The sequence below is a fragment of the Photinus pyralis genome, unplaced genomic scaffold (genome assembly GCF_008802855.1).
Source record: "Photinus pyralis isolate 1611_PpyrPB1 unplaced genomic scaffold, Ppyr1.3 Ppyr1.4_LG3b, whole genome shotgun sequence".
Classification (NCBI taxonomy): domain Eukaryota; kingdom Metazoa; phylum Arthropoda; class Insecta; order Coleoptera; family Lampyridae; genus Photinus; species Photinus pyralis.
The window spans coordinates 17,198,659-17,218,197 of NW_022170510.1; the positions used below are offsets into that span (position 1 = coordinate 17,198,659).

Genomic DNA, 19,539 nt, shown 5'->3' on the forward strand with positions numbered 1-19,539 from the left:
CAAATCTGTTCCACTTTTTAATCGCAGCATTGCTTTAAAGTTTTGAATGAATGCACCAAAATATAGAAGATTTAAATACCTTTGACATTTCCTTCATAAATGCCAGCATTGTCGATGCATTTAAGACTTTATTCGTAAGTAACTTCCTATTCATCCATGGAAACAACTTTTCATATGCTTGATAATAAGCTTTACTGGATTGAGATTTTACACCTACCAACGTTTGTTTAGATTTTACAACCAGCGATTTAATGGACGGTGTAATTATCTTTTTCAACGGAAATCGTTTTATTCACAAAGACGACAATTTTTATAAGCAAACGTCAAGTGACATTTCCATGGCAATCGTGAAATTACGAACACCCAGCCCACTTAATTAGACATGTATTCGAGTATAACGTCAATATGATTTCATTGAATTTCCTATTTTTAAATTATACTGCAGGTATAATAAAAAATACTATAAGATACACGTGTATAATTGGTCTTTAAAGCACTTGCAACGTTAAAGGCACTCCGCTTTGCGTCGTGCCCTTAAACTCGTTGCGCGTGCTTTAAAGACTTGATTATACACTTGTATCTTAATATACTATTTTACATGTTTTATTAAGCTTTTGGTATACTGCAAATTTAAAAATAAATTTCAAAGTTTCTGTTATTAGTAGCATAACAGAAATGTCGAAATTTATTTTTAAATTTGCGGGTATACCAAAAGCTTAATAAAACATGTAAAAACAGTTTTGTATGCACCTTTTAATTCTGAACAACTTAATAACTAGTGAAATTCGCGCTTACATATTATATATATGGTACAAGTAAGTGATTAATAATGCATAAGTAATTGCGCATAAATAAAACGCACATAATTTTACGTCCCAGAATGTTTGATTAGCCTACTTTAAAAAAAGACCATTGGTAAAATGATCCGAAACCCAAGCAAAATAGAACTGCTTACTAAATAGTAAGTAGCAATGCATATTTATAACTAACGCCATGTCGTTGTTACGCCACTGTACATTACAAAGAGTAACATTAATTTAGTATAATCAATTAATCAATATGGAATATCTACTACATAGATACAATAATAGATTTTGCCATATTGTAATGTAAGTATATATAGGTTTGTACGAATTTCATTCAATCAATGTGTAGATAGTACAATAATTATTATCTACCTATTACAAAAAAAAATGCACCAATCCAATAGGAGCCGTAACCGTGTTTAGATAGGAATTTGAAATACTTGTTCACCTACGTGTTCGAGTTACCTTCTTTACTGAGATATGTATCAAGAAATCGCTAACGTCTTATATTTTTACTATGAAGAAGCCATTCACTAATTCAAATCGTATACGTCTTCTCGTAACAAATTGTAGTCCATAGGTAAAGACATCAAAGAAAGACTGTAGTTGTTGTAAATGTGTTTTTCTTTTTCTATTACAATAAAATTGTTTCTGTTTGTGAACTACCGTGACCATCATGGTGACCATTATATCTATAAATATGTTTGTTTGTTATGATTGCTTCATTACAACTGCAGTGATTGTCGTGCGCCGTCTTCTTTATCTACGGTACATACTTACGAGTGTTACAACATGAAATGAGAAGAAAATGGGCGGCTTGAGGATTGACATGTGTAAAGGTAGGAAATCGTAAAATTGAAGCCCTCTTACTTGACAAAAGAAGTGCAAATGTGCACTTATTAGGGAATTAGACACCTACTTAAACTTACAGGTTGCTGATCACAATACACATTTACCGATATGAAAATCCGGTTACATACTTCAATTGGATGTATCAACATCCTATTGCAGTATAGGACGACAATGTTGCACCAATCATTTTTAGATTTATTAGATTCATATAATTTAAGAAAGTACATGCAATATATGATATAAACCTTATTTGACTGAGAGTGAAAACCTGTAAACGTGGAGTGCCCCAAGTATCTGCAGTAGGTAGTTGAAGCTTGTCTAATTTAAACGATATCCATCAAATAAGATATTACTACGAAATCTAAACCTATGTACTAAATTTAACTTAAATTTTTGCTTCCTTTTTTGTAATGTAATCATATCATAATAAGTACGTACTTACTCTGCGATTTCTATTATGGGTAATTGAAGTCACAAAATCCTTATTATTAATTTGTGCATACATACAGGGTGCTCACTATGTATGCAATATAGTATAAAATGTCCCCAAATGACGAATCTCCGAAACTATACAAAATACGACGATGGTCACATTAGGGAAATTGTTTATTTCAACAGGACGGTACACCCGCGCACAACGCCCTAATCGTACGAGAATACCTATCGGACAAATTTCTTGAAAAATTTGTCCGATACACCATCCCGTTGAAACCAACTGTTTCCATCTTTTGTTTTTTGTGTGCCGTGTACAGTGGCGGATTTACATACAGGCACACTCTAGGCACGTGCCTAGGGGCGTCAGCTTTAGGGGGCGGCATTTTTTTGCACTATATTTATTTTAGATAATATTTTAAGTTTTAAAATAAGTCCCCTAACAAGTTACAAATGAAAAAAATTTTTAATTAAAATTATGAAATAAATTGGAATTGGTAGACAGTTTAAACAAACTGAACTGCAAGAACGATAATCGCCAATGCAAGTTTTGACATGTGTGAAAACGTAATCTATTAGTTTTAAAAATTTCAAGGTATAATGTGATTTTTATTAGCATCTTAAAGTTTATTGAAATTTAAAGATTATTTTTGGAGGGGCGCATATCTTTTGGTGTACCTAGGGGCGCAAAAAATTTAAATCCGCCACTGGCCGTGTACCGTTGTATTCATAATAAATTGCTACTCAAAACAATGTGTACTTTTTTGTTCAAATAACATCAGAAAAAAAACCAAATCGGAAATTTTTTTTTTGGAATTTTCATGAATAAAGTGATCACATTAAGACACCGCAACTCATACGAACGGGACCGAACCGAAAGTAGAAAACCAAAACGGGAGAAAACGAATGATCCACCACCAAATAAAGGTGAATGAGATAAACCAAATTGATACTAAAACACATCTACGATCCATTTTGACACACAACATATACAAAAACATCAAAAGGACATGGCTCTGCTCCAGCATCCGCTACATAAACTTATCGCGAAACGTACATTTGTGAAAATGTCAGCAGTATTCGTGTTAAAGTCGGTTATCACAAACAGAACCACCGAAAACAGAGAAGTTTACGCACCGTCGCAACAATCGGAACTGTATGAGGTACTCCCTCCACGGAATAAACGGTTAGTTGACATATACAGAACAACTTCACACTGTCACACTGATAATATATGCACTTCCACTTGAATACAAAAATAAATACTGTTCGTCGCTAATAACCCCTGTGTTGATGCGACAATAAACCCTTAAATAAAAAAAATAATTTAAAAAAATAAGGCAAAAGCATAACCACTTATATAGTATAACAAACAAACATTATTTCGGTATCGGTTTATTATAAACATCGATGTCGAAGTGATATTTTATGATCCGTGCTAGCTAGTGTTATAAATGTGACCCTTGTAATCACATTAAGTAATAAATATGGGCTGTTGTAACCCGATCTTATTTAATTGATGATTAATATTGTTGATTCCTGTACATATTAATAACTAATTTTATATAAATGGAGATGAAGATCGAAATAAATCCCGTATTAAATTTACATTAGATACAATATAAAAAAGACGTAGAATTTCGTGTAAGATTAGAATTCGAAAGTAAATACAGGGTGTTCGATTTCCAAAAAATGCAACATTATGGCCTATACATTTTTAAAATTGCCAAATATTCTACTATATACTATCATACAAAAGCACGTTCCCGACAAATCCTTCCGTAAGCACATATTGGCACCCCGTCACCCTGTACATATTCATATTTATACGAGAAACAATAATTATACTATTTACTTTACAAGTACAGGGCATGTACGTGTGGTAAATTGTATCTCATTTACAGATTTATACACAAGAATCCTTGAAAGTTATTTAATAGTACCATTTCAAATACCCAACTATTGCATTGAATTAAAATTTGCCTATTATTCACTACATACCAAAGATTCATTCTTTGAATGTTTGATTATTGCTGTGACGAAAAGAATTTAAACTTTGAATAATGCCAATAGCAGAGGTGCGAGTATATAATAGGTAATTAAAAACAGCTATTATTTCACGCATTAAATGGGTGTTTGCATTTGCATTATGTTTAACGGCCGAAAAATAAATCAACTTATTTTCATCAATAAAAAATTGATTTTTGCGTGCGGAGTATTCAAGGTCACCAGCTTTATTGGGAAGATAAAGGTTACACGAGTGGGAAAGTATTAAAAAAATAGATTTGAAAGTTTGATTTGCCAATTTTCCTAATAATTAACTATAACTAATCTACACGAAATATCAATCAATGAATATTTATTGGAAAACCAATCATAATTTTAATCGTGATACGGAAATGAAATGAAACGGTTGATTTTGGGATAACCTGGGTATAGCAATTGATAAAGGTGCAAAGCGCACTCTTTTCATAATCATTAGATTAAATAGGCAGTCTACATTATTATGCTGTACTCTCGTCATTAACTGGGTTAGGAAAAAGTTAAAAAAAACTCATTAAGTATAATTAGGTGGGAATCTATTTGAAACGTTTTCCGTAGCTTGATGGTTGCACACATTTCGTTGGTTATTTTTTGCGCGTTCTGGCTTCCTGAATAATTTAACACGGAGCGAGACACAGAACTAGCATCGAGTCAAACTACGCACAGACCACTCCAGCGCTCATCACTTGATGCTTTCACCCTGTATGTCATAGGCAATCTCAGTCCATCCCAAATCGCTTCCGGCTTTCGAGTTTCGCCCTATCTCTCATAGACGATCTCGGGTCATCGAGAACCTCCAACGGTTGGGTAAGATAAATTTATTAACCGTGTACCGAAATCAACACTCGCTTGAACTAAACCCGTAAAGACCACTTTTTTAAATAAAAACTGAATGAATATATGTAGAATTGTTACAAACAAATAGCGATTAAATTAAAAACGAATCTCAGAAAATTACAAAACGAGTCGGATGTAGGATTTCTTTCAATAGGCCAATGCTGTAATAGAGCTTCTGTGCGTAATTGACTCTCTATAATGAATGACCCTCAAATTGTTTATCTAATTATCTAAGCGTCTTTACGCGAATGAGTCAGGGATGTATTCCTCTTGAGGTACAGTTATTTTTATATAATATCTCTTTATTAACACGTTTCTTTCTAGCTTATTGCCATATGTGTTAATTTATTAATTATCTCTTTGTTTTATCTATCTCTGAAACCCATTATTAATGGGCTCCGTAGTGCGAATGAATTGGAATTAGGTCTGATTTTTCACATTCTAGATTTTGGTAATATTTCTCTATGTACGTTACGAGCATTAGGTTGATTGTATTAAAGAAGTACCGTCTTCTGGATGAAATACAAATACTCGCATTTGAATTCAAGTAGGCTAACTGTCGACCAAATGGAACTGTTCTATTACATTGTATCTAAGATGGAAGAATCGCTACGCAAATGTTTATCGCAAATACCAGAAATTGCAAACTTGCAGGTAATCTGTTGATAATATTGCTTTGGTTGTTAATTTAGAAAATAACATCAGAAATGATAGCAAAATTTCAATGAAGAATCCAGAGCATATTTTAAGGGATTTCCACTGGGCGACAAGGACCTGTACTGAGTGTACTCACCGGGGGGTCTGCGATACCCCCCAGGAGAGAGGGGGGGCCCCGGAAAATGTTTGCACAAATTAAAGGGAAAATCACAGATTTTTACGTGTCTTTTAATGGATTTGTCGATCGCATTTGCTCGTAAATAGTCCATGTCATCTCACTTCATTTAATTACCTACGTATTCCAGAACATTGTAACAGGCCAAGGCTCCCCCTCCCCCTGGGCCAAGATCATAGCTCAATTTCAAAAGTATACAACTTCACTGGTCAGTTAGTTGGAGTCGAGTCGACCGACAACATTCCCCCAACACAGTGCACTCTCGACTGGCGGCATTCGGCAAGCCGGCAAATCGGAGCGCTAGCGTCGACTTAGCTGCGCATGCGCTACTGACATACTTTCAAACTGCGCGCCTTTTCTCATGTGTTCTACACTTGTTTGTACCGTGTACGGTTGGGATTTTTGGCCCAAAAGAAGTATATGAATAATGACTCTCGACTCTCCCCGACTCATTTTAAGTCAGAAATCGCAGTTCCATTGTTACTCGCTTGTTTACTAAACGGAAACTGAGAATATTCTAAAATATTTACTCAATGTCTGTCATTTTTTAAATACTTTTAAAATTCCGATAAATGTAAAATGTGAATTATTAAATTATTAAAAAATATAAATTTGCCGGCACCACCCATAGCCACTGGGCGACAAAATCTCAACACTGGGCGACACAAGTGTCGCCCAGTTAACATGTTATTTTATGCCCTGGAAGAATCTGCTTGATCGTAATGTAAACAAAGACGAGCTTACAGATTGCCGGTCACAGAACAACTGCTGATCCCGAATCTATGTTTTTCTTAAGATGCGAGCGACTTCCGGGATTGTATTGTGTCAATGTTGAACGGAAAGACTTGCTCCTACCTAAATCGCCACTATTTGTCCATTGGTGGTTCGCTGCAATGCGCCCGTCCCACTTCTGCCGTTTCGAACTACTTCTAGGGGAATGGTCCTAGAGTGCTGGAATTTTTTGCAGTAGGTAGCCTATACCTTGGAGGTGTGCCAGACGACCATCAAATTTCGCTGTCTAAAAGGCCTTCCCTCCCCCCTCCCCACGAATTATTTCCTGAGATGCTGTTTTTTAAAGTAAAACGTGCATAACTTTTACATACGACAACCAATTGGTCTTAGATTTTGCATACGCATGCCTTTAGTGGCGCCAAGTTAAACTTTAGAAAACGAGGAGGGGGAGAACACATGGTCTACCCTTCATGGTATTCTAATGAAAAGTTTCATGGAAATAAATTGGTTTGTACAAACAATAATTTTCCTGTGCGACTCTTTTTCGAGATCAGTGAGCGACGGGGCCTGGGGGCATTTCCTACCAACTACTGCCTTTCTCTCTGTCATTTTATCAAAGTACGTGGTGTAGGGCGAGGGAGGGGGGACTAGTTTTATTCTAGATTTATTCTTCATGGTACTCTAATGAAAGGTCTCAACGAAAGGACATAATTTCTACCAACCATAACCCTCCCCCTCGACCTCTTATCGTGATCGGGTATATTCGCTTATTCCTCATGATCGGATTGTCGGAAGAGGGTACTCACAAAGGGCAATTAAGACGTCTGCAAGAAATATATCCATTGGTGATGTCAAAACAAAAGCTATTTATTTCGGTTAAAAAAATGCGCTTTATCTTGTTTGTATTCCTTTTCGGTTTATAATGTGAACTTGCGTTATGGTAATCATATGGTCGTACACCAGTTTCGTTGAGGGTGTGCATATCAGAATGGTAATGTTGTAAACCAAAAGTTTAAATTTATTTTAACACGTATCTAAGTAGGGTGTTTCCGACAATATCCAGTAATTAGGTATGTTTATAACAGGTAATTACAGACAACTTTCCCTTTTGCACAGAAGGATCAAATAATTAACCAGCTTATGCGCCACAATTAACACCGCAAATTCCAAATGGCATTAAAAAATGTCATAGCTGTTACGCCATTTAGACTGCACAGAAATCAATCAAAGTATATTGACCTTAGATAATGAAAGCCTTTAATGCGGAACTTTCTCCTATACTCACATATGAATAACTATCATTTATATCTTAAAAAGTTCTTTTCGTGTGGGACAATGATCCATTATTCAAACGCATGAAATTAACTAATATACGGTGTCTTGCCACTCAGACATTAGCACGGTCGCTTTTATATTGCCTACTTGAAAGTCAGAGGAGTTTTCCAAAAGTAACAGAATTTTAAACCCGGGCCAATAACACGTTCAATATACTGAGAGAAAGTTGAATGAAAGGTGCTTCACAAAATTGTAATTTGCATGAAATTGTTAGTGTGTGCAAATTTTCTCACGGTTAACAAATTAAAGTGGTACCTAGGTGAGATTTAAGTCGTTGCCAGAACTCCCTATTAGTACCTACAGCTGGGGATGCGGTATCATGCTGGAAATATTGACTACAACCATTGTTTAACATGTCCAGACGTTAACCATTGAATTAGCTTCAAAATTGTGACGGTAGGCAGAGGTACATAGGTATTGAATCACAAGGAAAAAGTACCTACATGCAGACGCAATAGCACTATAGCGGTGAAGTGGATAATTTAAAAAAAGTTGTAACGAAACATAAATCACACTTTTGTTAATAAATTCAATTTCATTACCCATAAACTACAAAAAAAACCAAGCGACAGGGTACGTTGACAAGTGAAATAATATGTTTGAGTGACCGTTTAGAAAGGGCAATGAAAAATTCCACATATTGTAGCAAGAAATTTCTTTTTTATAGGTCCCGATATTAAAGATATCGCAAATTTAATGCTTCCGCGTTGCAAGCTATCAAAACCAACTATAATTTCACTTTTCAAACAAGATTTAAATCTTGCCATTTGTAAATTTAATTAAAAACGTGTTTATCCTCCTATCGCGATAGTTCATGTTGGGACTTCTCGGAATTTGTCACATCTAGAAGAATTTTGGATGGAAACTCTCTCTTCCGAGACCTATGCTTTTTTTAAAATTGTCCAACAGTTCTCTCACATTTTCAAAGTCTATGCAGCCAAAAGTTCTCCCAAAATTCTTTCATTAATCCTTTCAATGTTATCCCGATTTCCCCAACACTATTTGACCAATGTGTTCATAGTAAGATTTGCCAAAATTATCCAATTTTTTTAATTCTTTTTGAGTCGCAGTATCTGTCTCTTTTTAACCTTCCAGAATTCTTCCGATATTAGTTCATAATTTTACCAGAATTTCCAGAAACTGCTATAGAGATTCTACAGACTCGAAAAATGTCGAGGTTCCACATATTATCTTATATATTTTGACGAAAATTAAAAATACACTTGAATTTCTTAACGAATAAATTTGAAACCCATTTACAAGGAATTAGATAGAAATGAAAAAAAGTTTTCGCCTTAGGCGAGTAACTTTAGCGCATTTTCCATGAATTGATCAGTACTTCCCGAAAAATCATGTATCGGAGTATTTATGTGTACAAAGGAAAATCAGTTATGGCATAAATATTCTTATAATTTAGAAACATACTTACACACCTGATATTTAAAATATAGGATATGTTTCCCTTTAGTTGAAGAATCATTGGTTAATATTTCAAAAAAATATCTCTATATATAAGAAAGTAGGCATTATGTAGTTTACGCCTGCGCACATCTAATTTTTACAATATGGGATTTGCTTTATAAAAGCATCTGTGGTTAGAATATATCTCCATAAATAAGAAAGTGCCCATAATATCACCTTCCAACATGAATTGGAAAATGCGCTAAACATATCTCCATAAATAAGAAACCTGCAGTTTGCACATGCGCACATTTGGTTTTTACAATATGCGATATGATCGTCTTTACTAGAAGCATCTGTGGTTAAAATTTTAAAAATGTATAAATAAGAAAGTTGATATATGCGCATACTAATCGTCAAGATGTTTCTTGGTTGAGGTGCCAGAGACGAATGCAAAAAAAACGAATTAACTATGTTTAAAACTGTAGGAGTAGTTAAGGCCTCGGACGTACCTACGGACGGAGAAAGTGACCAACTGTTAATTTTACATCAAAACAATAAATATGTCGAGTTACGATACTTTTAACGTAACCAGGTACTTCATAAAAAATTAAAAAATAAATAATTGTAAATTAAGAGCCACGGTTACAGTGACTCATTTAGCACAGTGGCCCACCGATCTAGTGATGCTTTACTTTCGAAGGTATGTTTTAGAATAACTTATTATTGTTAAATATCTTCTGATATTTTGATATAGGATATATTACCACCCCTTCCAAATGAATGGCTTGGTCTATTTAAAAATATGAGAGGAGGGGAACAAACCCTAGCACAGAGTTAAAGTTTCAATAATTATGTTCGCATAAAAATTGAATTTTTGTGAAAACATTTATTTTGCCGAGTTTTATGGTTTCGTTGGGACACCTTATATATGTGTCCAATTCAGTTCACTAGAAGTAACGTCCTGAGGTTTATAAAGCGTATTTCGTACAGGAGTAGGGGCGGTGGTTTCTTTATTATCGCACATCGAAAGACCACTCTTGGCATTAGCCTAGGATTTTTGGACAACTTAAAACAACAATTTACAAGTTCATAGTGTCACAAAATTGGCAACTTCAAAAATAGGAATGTGGCCTTGAGAAGTTGGATGCGCGCAACAGCTTGAAGAGGAGGGCAGTGTAGCGTGTAGGTGTACCGATCCTTCTAGATCATTATCGTTTGGCCATCAAGTAGGTAGGGTTCGTCACCGGCCATAAGGAAGAAAAGCGGATGTGAATCAGTACGATATTCCTTCTAATGAACGTGAATCGATGTCGAAGTGATAAATAACGAAATATGCGCTCGTGTTGTGAAGTAAGTGTTATAAATATGACTGCAATTAAATTAGAAACATTTAATTGTTAGAGCCGCTATAAATGTAGTTCATCGTTAACACTGTTACTTCCTGTGAATATTAATAATTAATTGTAATGAATAAATCACGTAATTAAATTTACATACAGTATTTAATTTCCCCGTTATGCCAGGATATCTTGAAAATCAGGTATCAACAGATAAATCGCCAACTGAGACCAAGGAAAAACCAATAAATTACATAGGTATGCCTAGAATTAACGAATTGAAACCATTTTCTTAGAACCTGTAATTTTACGTTTAATTACGTCACCAATAAATACATAACATTTAAATAGATAAATAAGCAAATAAAATTGCACATTTTGGATTGGACAATTACGAATTCAAAAATGTTAGTCTTTACGTGTCTGGAACAATTGTTTTTTATTTCAGAAGCCAGAAGGAATGAATTATGTTGGCAATCTGATACATGACTAACATTGAATGGTTAGAGTTACTCATGCACTAGTTATTAGTAATGGCTTTATTCAATGGTAATGAGTAATAAAAATTGTGACAATAGCAAATTAGAATATTGTTCTGTCACACAGCGTCAACGAGTTTGTATTAGTCTTCAAAACATGCCATTAACCATGACTGTACGGTGTGTGCACGATTTCCACATTAGGTAATATACAACTATGGCTTGTGCAACCGCTTGCTTTAAAAAAACATTTTAGTTAGAAACATTCACGATGCCACGGTCATTTACCATCTTGGTTAAATTACAAACAATATTTTTACAAAAGCTCATTTGGATTAATTTTTTAGATTTCATAGGTAACCCGAAACAACTAGATAGCAAATGATCTGCACTACACGTATCTCCTGCAGATTATACTGCAGCAACATGTGAGAGGAGATGTAAAGTTTCCGCGTCCTTCAAAATATCACCAGGACAACACTATCTCACAAGAATCATCAACGCAATCCTGCATATAAAGCACTTTCTGGAGTCGTGTGGAAGCAATCCGTCGTGATCATGCTGCCGAAACACGGAAAGAGCTTGCAAGGCCGAACAGCTACAGGCCGATTTCGCTTCTTCCAATTCCGAAGACAAATAATGAGCTTTCATTTTTAGATGTCGATTATGAGAATCTTTTATCTGCTTTAGATTATGTTCCGAAACTGGATCATCGTGACTAACCAACTTTAAGATTCCCCAGAAGTACCCATTTCTTGTAATTCCAATTAGTGAACTTGTTGCAGCGATGACAACATTATAGCCAACCATCTTCCATAATGGTATAGATCGAGGAAGATACGAATTACATTCTGATATACATACTAATTTCTGCATCACTGGAACCTTTCGACTATAAATATTGCTGGAACATGAAAGTTCATGTGAAACGAAAAAGGCGAGGAAAGTTCAAACCCTCGAATTGTTTAACTGAAAAATTCTAATCCGTGAAAACGTTTCGATGGAGTACCATACCATAACTGTGCAAAGTTCGAACCGAATAGGTTCAAGCGTTTGCCAGAGGCAGAGAGGCGTGATCCTACGGGGTCATTGGATTTGGCCCATTTTCAATAGACTTGCTACATGTGGCATGTAAGTCTACTGTCCAAAGTTTCAACCGAATAGGTTCAAGCGTTTGGCAGGGACAGAGAAGCGTGACCCCCCGGGCTCATTGGATTTGATCCATTTTCAATAGGCTTATTACATGTGGCATATAGGTCAACTGTGCAAAGTTTGAACTAAATTAAATAGGTTCAAGCGTTTGGCAGAAATAGAGAGGCGTGATTCCAAGGGGTCATTGGATTTGACCCATTTTCAATAGGCTTATTACTTGTGGCATATACTTTCGAATGTTAGGAAAAATTTTCAAGCAAAAAAAAAAACACGTTACACCTGTTGAAACATTTTTGGTGCAGGTAAATCCTCGTTATCTTCTCTTGTACGTTTCTTCGCTTACGGAATACAAGTTGTAGTGAATATTCTAGAAATCCCGACAGACATCGAGGCGCCATAAAATCCATCGCCATCTAACCGCGTTGCCGAAGGCGAAGTGAAATATTAGTGACGAATAGCTCCCACTCGTATTATGTTATAAACTGTAAGAAATAAATAATATACAGGGTGATTCCTATAGTACCTGCCACCGTTTGGGAGCGTGTAGGTGGTGCGTAGGGGAGTATTTTGATATAGGACACTTGGGGTCGGAAATCTAAAATAAGGGTGCCAGAGCCAAATTTATCTTCTGGAATTTCGCGCCTGTAGGTAGGCAACCCAACCGGCCGGCGGTGCACACGGAGCGATCTCAGGCGGCGATGTGTGGCTGACACTTGATCAGAATTTTGTTTAAACCCACGAAATCCCGTCTGCAACGACGCGTATCAAGTGAATAAACACTATGGCACGTTTTACTAACACGGAATACGCGGACATGCACTTCATGTACGGATTGGCAAATGGTAACGCACGAGCTGCACGACGAGCGTACGCTGAGCGGTATCCAAACCGTCAGTTACCCTGCAGACAGGTCTTTCAAGAAGTTCACTTCCGACTGTGCGAGACAGGGCAATTGCAGGTAAGCTGACGGAGGCTTAACTTTACACACAGATTCGTGATGCACATCGATACTTGGGTCATTTAAGCACCCATTTCGAAAAGTTTGTTTGTTTACACCGACCTCCTCCTATTTCGCAGCCCACTAGCGCCCGTGATCGCGATCGCCCGTTGGTAAATGCCTTAGAGGAGGATGTGTTGGAACGTTTCGAGGCAAACCCGCGTACTAGCACTCGACTTGTAGCAGATCAGGTGGGTTGTAGTCAACACACAGTGTGGAACATCGCCAACAACAACAACTTACACCCCTATAAGTTTAAGAAAGTGCAAGAGTTACGGCCGGGTGACCATGAAAGGAGGCTGGAATTCTGCAACTTAGTCGTCCAGGAGGAAGAAGCTAATCCGAACTTTCTGAGGAGCGTGCTAGTTACTGACGAGAAAGGATTCTCAAGAGAGGGGACCTTCAATCCTCGTAACAGCCACTACTGGGCGGAGCACAATCCTCATGAAACGTTTACGCGAGGATACCAGGACAAGTTTTCTTTAAACGTTTGGGCTGGCATCCTGGGGGACAACCTACTGGGGCCTTACATCCTCCCTCCGCGTCTAAATGCCCATAATTACCTGATTTTCCTGCGCGAGGTGCTACCAGAACTTTTAATGAATGTTCCAGTGAACTTGTACTGGGACCACTGGTTCCAGCACGATGGGTGCCCTGCTCACTACGGGCGGCAGGTGAGGGAACACTTGGACCAAACCTATCCGGACAGATGGATCGGCCGTGGAGGTGCGGTGGAGTGGCCTGCCCGCTCGCCCGACATCACCCCATTAGATTTTTACTTGTGGGGTGTGATGGAAGCGCACGTCTACGAGACTCCCGTCGAATCCGAAGAGGACTTAATTGCGCGCGTCGTCATGGCCGGAGAGGCTGTTCGCCAGGACATAGGAGTCTTCACGCGAGTTCGAGGGGAGTGGTTGGCTAGATGTAGGAAGTGCATTGAGAACAACGGTGGCCACGTTGAACACTTGTAAACGTTATTGCTTTTGACTGTCGTTTTCCCTTCTTCCCTCCCATGTCGCTTCCTCGCGCTAACTCGCTCTGCATCGCTCCGCGCGAAACGTCGGTCGGTTGGGTTGCCTACATACAGGCGTGAAATTCCAGAAGATAAATTTGGTTCTGGCGCCCTTATTTTGGATTTCCGACCCCAAGTGTCCTATATGAAAAGACTTCCCCTAGGCACCCCCTATACGCTCCCAAACGGTGGCAGGTACTATAGGAATCACCCTGTATAACGGTTGGCAGAGGTGGCACTGCGTTTCTTCAAACCCGCCGTATAAACGGCCAACTAGCACGGTTGGAACACAAAATAAGAACTTGAGATCTTCCACAGTGGTAGTTCGTTCTGGGTATTTGATCTTCGTCCTTCGTTGTACTTACCAATGAGGCTGAACTCTCCTGGTATGACAATGAGAACATACGAGGGTAGTAATAAAAGTGCAAATAAAATTTAGGTACTAAAACAAATATTCAAAATTATGGCGTACGTTACTGACAATTTTTACTAAATGCACTGTGCAATTGAAATTGCCCCAATCAAGAATGATCGATTAGCAAACTAATGACTGAATCATAAAACAACATTCCACAAATAATTGAAATTTCGGGCAAAAATTCGCACGTAAGGCGTATAAGGCAACTCTTTCCTTGCATAAATTTAAACGTTGACGAAAAGAACTGAGATCTAGCATCCAAACCTGAAAACCTCTTCAAGCCGCAGGACTCGGTAAATGTAATTAATTGATTAATGCCTGAAGAGCCTCGCTCTACTCGTAATCTGCTTCTATACCAGTTACGGGAGTTAATTTGACAACAGAAAGTGGTGGTCTCCAACAACATACGCGTTTCAAGCTCGATCATAATTTAACCGAGATTGCAAAGATACTAATTAGATACGGACGTTCACAAATTACTGAAACGTAATATCATATAACCCAGAAGGTGCAAAATAGTTATCAACTAAGACGCTAAAGAGTTACGGACTTATCTATTTTGGGTACATGTCATGTTAACAACAATTGAGTTCTTTCTATAAACATTTTAATCTATGGTATAAATAATCTACCAGTCTTTTCGTTAGCTCACAACTACATTATGTACCCCTTCCTAACGTTTCAAAGCCGTTATCAGTCGCATATGGTTTTCCTTTTGTGGTTGTTTTTTATTTCACATAATTTAAGTAGGTCAACCAGTAATAGAGAACTATCAACTGTGATTTTAATAACAAAAATTAAAAAAACTAGTAACTAGTAGATCAATCCTCACTTATATAGCCGGCTAATATTCTCTACATCAAAAACGCATTAATTCTATTTTGTTTTTATACTTCTCTTTTGCATTGCTACAAAATCATCACATGTTTTTGTAGGAAATAACGTTAGTGTTATGTCGGATGACGGATGTCCCTATTAACCAAAATGTTCCAGTTAAGCGATCAATTTATGTATTAAGTAGTTTTAAAAGAAATCGGCTAAGTATATTTTAAGAAACTATATCATTACAAAATGATGAAAATACCAAAGCGCGCGCCTATGACTGCGTTTATGATCGGCATGTATTGCCGAAGTATCTACCCCCATACATTGCAGATGCTGCACATTGTAAATTTCTTATTTCAGATGGATATGTGTGTTTTCTGCTTCTATGTAAAAATAGTCATACTACTTCTTATTTTCTCTAATTAGTTAATTAATTAATTATCTTGTACAAAATACAGCAAAAATGTTGCAAACATTCTGAGACATCAAAGGGAAGATTACTGAAAAACTCTAATTACATACCAATATTGTGCAGATTATCCGTAAAGAATTCTGAAAAACAAACGTACAGACGGACAAAGTACGGATAATAGCATTCATTTTCCTTTTGGAAAATACGCTAAAAATCACCCAACATTTTCAACACTTAAAAATTTGAAACCGACATTTCTGAAATTTCTTTCGTGCAATTGGCTCCTGCAGGAACAGACAAGAAAATAGTTACGAGGACGAATAATAATGATAATGTTCGCTCCAAACAATCCATTACGGTGTGATGGAAAAGAAATTTCGCATGTAAGAAGAGTATTAGAGCCATAGAACGACTTTGTTCTGTGATTAAAAGGAACAAGTTTTTGAACATTTTTGTCATCCTCGTTTTCACGCTTGATGAACGTCAAAGCACCTATTTCAAACTAATTTTCAATTTTGTTTCAAGAAGCTTCCGATCATCTGTGTGGTAAATTAATGTTACCTTCAAAACTCTATTTCTTACTCCACTCTTATTTTATTTACAAAACGTAGTTAGTTAATTTGTCGTTTAGGTAAACAATAATTTATTTTGTTAGTTAACCCTTTAATTAGTTTAACAACTACAATCATAAAGAATTCTCATGCTCAAATTGGTATCACCAGCGTTGTTCTGTTTCTACGCACATTGTGTTGGTACCTACTTTATTCGTCCGCTCATGGTAGATTATATTTTCAAAAAATGAATTTACACGATCTCATATTGTAATGATTGAGTTAATTTGCTCCATTTCTTTGTTTACTGTGTCTTATTAAGGACTAGGTAATTGGAGGAGTCATTTATTATAATTGACAAATAGCTTCCTACTTAACAGTCATCGTAATATATACTTCGCGTTGTTTTATTGTATCTACTATGCTGAAGACTTTTGATCTATTTATAGCAAAGTAAGTACATACGGAGATCATTACATGAGTTAAAATTAGTTGTTGAGTACGGAGTAGTCCTTGAAAGAGAAAGATTTCATATTGGTAATTGCCCCATTATGCAGTTTAGACATTTGTGATTATTAGTCCCATCAAATTCAGATGTTCCCTTTATTTATATCCCAGAGTCAATTCCTAGAACAGCACTAGTTGCACCCGCTGGTCATTATGAATATTTATGGATGCCGTTTGGTCTTATTAATGCACCTGCTGTTTTCCCGCGAACTATAACTGATATGTTACGTTGGTTACGTTTAGGTTCCGTGATATTGAGAATGTGTTGGTCCCGTCATCGGTCAGAATTGAGCACGGTTTATTGAGAGTGGAAGCGGTTTTGAAACAATTCCAAGAACTACGGTTGACATAAGGTTAAATAAGTATCCACCACTTTCTACGCCCAACAATAGAATGTTTAGGAAGAAAGTCGGAATCAATAAAAAAAATCATTATGTGATTTTGCAAAACCTGCGCATGAAGTTAGGTTTGGCAAGTAAAGATATTTTAAAAAATTTGTCAAACAACATTGCCAATCTATATTGCTATGTGAAACGGCAAACGGTCAGTAAACTACCCACACGCACCTGTCCAGTTAGCTTAATTAAATGCAGGTACTAGAAACAATTATAATTTTTATAGGGCACGTCCAGCCTCCGCCATAACGAAAATCTCGATACTGACTTAAATTTTACTAATTTGAGAAATTCAGTAGTAAACGCGCCTCCACAATTCCAAAAAATTGTTTAAAAAAATTTCCTTTTTTAATACAGAAAAATTTAACATGAACACTCTTATCTAGGTCGTAATTTGGGCTCGATATAACACAACAGTAACCATTTACAGATTAAGCAAATTTATTCGAAATCCATCAATCAAAAATCTGAACGAAACATAGGCGCTCCGCAAACGATTTGACGAAAGCAATTCTTAGGCAGTTCATTTAGTAGTATTATAGTGGTTCTGATTTTAAAAAATTGACCTACAATCCGAATGACATGATCGGAATTGCGCTTAATCCCAATTTACAACCAACTTTTAACGTAAAAATAATTGAAATGCACATACAGGGTGTCCCATCGTTTTTGCAAGTGCCGAAGCCAAATAGAACGTCCGCATGGCGTAGTTTACACAACAATATCTAACCTGTGACATACCCAAAACAACCCCAAGAGACTGCGCACTAAAAGAACAATAACAAACCTTCTGCAATATATACCAAATAGAAGCTAAATTTCTTCAAAAGTTGCGTATGAACAGTTTAAGTGGCGCTGTGTCAAAAGCCTAAAATTTGCATTTGCATATTGTTCATGTGCGCAGAACCTGCGGCCATGCGGTCGCCATTATCATTTTGCACCTGCTATTTGGACCTTACTTCTTTTGTACAGGATCATCTGCAGCTTTCCTCTGGACCCGTCGTCTGCGCCACGTGCACGAAGGGTTGCTACCTTGCACGACTCCGTTTTAGATTCAGGTTAAAGAAATTTTCCTCAGAAGATACCTATTACAATGATTGGGGTATACCTACCGCCACTAATTACGTAGCTGTTGTAACTAGATCGGGAATAGGATTTTTGTCAGTGAACGCATAGGCCACCTATTACACACTAGCAGATTTTAGCGCATGTTTTAAGAATTAAAAAAATGTGCTATTGTTTGCGTTGTGTCTGTCCGTCCGTCCGTCAGGACCCACTTCTGCCGTTTCGAACTACATCTATGGGAATGGTCCTAGAGTCCTGGAATTCTTTGCAGTAGGTAGCCTATACCTTGAAGGTGTACCAGACGACCAGACTTTAGAAAATGAGGGGGGGGGGGTACCACATGTTCTACCCTTCATGGTATTCTAATGAAGGTATCATCGAAATAAATTGGTTTGTACAAACTATAACTTTCCCGTGCGACTCTTTTTCGAGATCAGTGAGCGACGGGTCCTGAGGGGAGGAGGGGGGCTAATTTTATCTCTCATTGTATTCTATAATTAAAGGTCTCAACGAAAGGAACCGTTTTTTACCAACTGCTGCCCTTCTTTCTGTCCTCTTATCAAAGTACGGTGTGGGGGGGGGGGGAGTGGAACTAGTTTTATCCTTCATAGTACTCTAACGAAAGGTCTCGACGAAAGGACTTAATTTCTACCAACCATAGCCCACCGGCCACCTCCTCGACCTCTTATCATGATCGGGTATATTCCCTTTCTTTTCTATTAATTTCGTTGTTTATTTTCTATTACATCAGCTATTTCTTTTATTTTAGGTCCGTAGTTACTAAAATACGAGTTTCATCAATTGCTTGTGACTTTAGGACAACTTACTAATAAACAAGAAAACAAATTGTTCAAATTGCCAAGGAGCCATCATCTATTTAGACTATAATGAGACCTAGACAAACAGGATCGAAAAATGATATTTTCTCGGTGTCTAACGAGTATTACTAAAATGACATGGAATTAGTACCGGAAAATTTTGTGACGGTAACGCAAGGTGCAAATTAAGATGCAGGATAGGCATTTTATAGATGATAATTAAACAAATTGGCAATAAGTATTTGTTCATTTAACATGTGAGTGCTAATGTCACATTTAACTATCAGAACCTATAAAT

At 36.9% G+C, this 19,539-nt stretch overlaps 1 protein-coding gene and 1 long non-coding RNA gene across 2 annotated transcripts in view; one reads left to right on the forward strand and one right to left on the reverse strand.

Moving 5' to 3' along the window:
- The first annotated feature begins 1,626 nt into the window (after positions 1 to 1,626).
- The window catches only part of LOC116166350, a 78,635-nt gene continuing 60,722 nt past the window's right edge, over positions 1,627 to 19,539 (forward strand). The window contains exon 1 of the mRNA XM_031481306.1: positions 1,627 to 1,645. The gene's annotated coding sequence lies outside the window, so the exon portion shown is untranslated. The remainder of the gene's footprint in view (positions 1,646 to 19,539) is intronic.
- Positions 10,649 to 11,101, reverse strand: LOC116166352. The gene is made up of 2 exons (XR_004144317.1): positions 10,771 to 11,101; positions 10,649 to 10,714 (listed from the first exon to the last, which is right to left on the reverse strand). It is a non-coding gene; the product is annotated as an uncharacterized LOC116166352 (long non-coding RNA).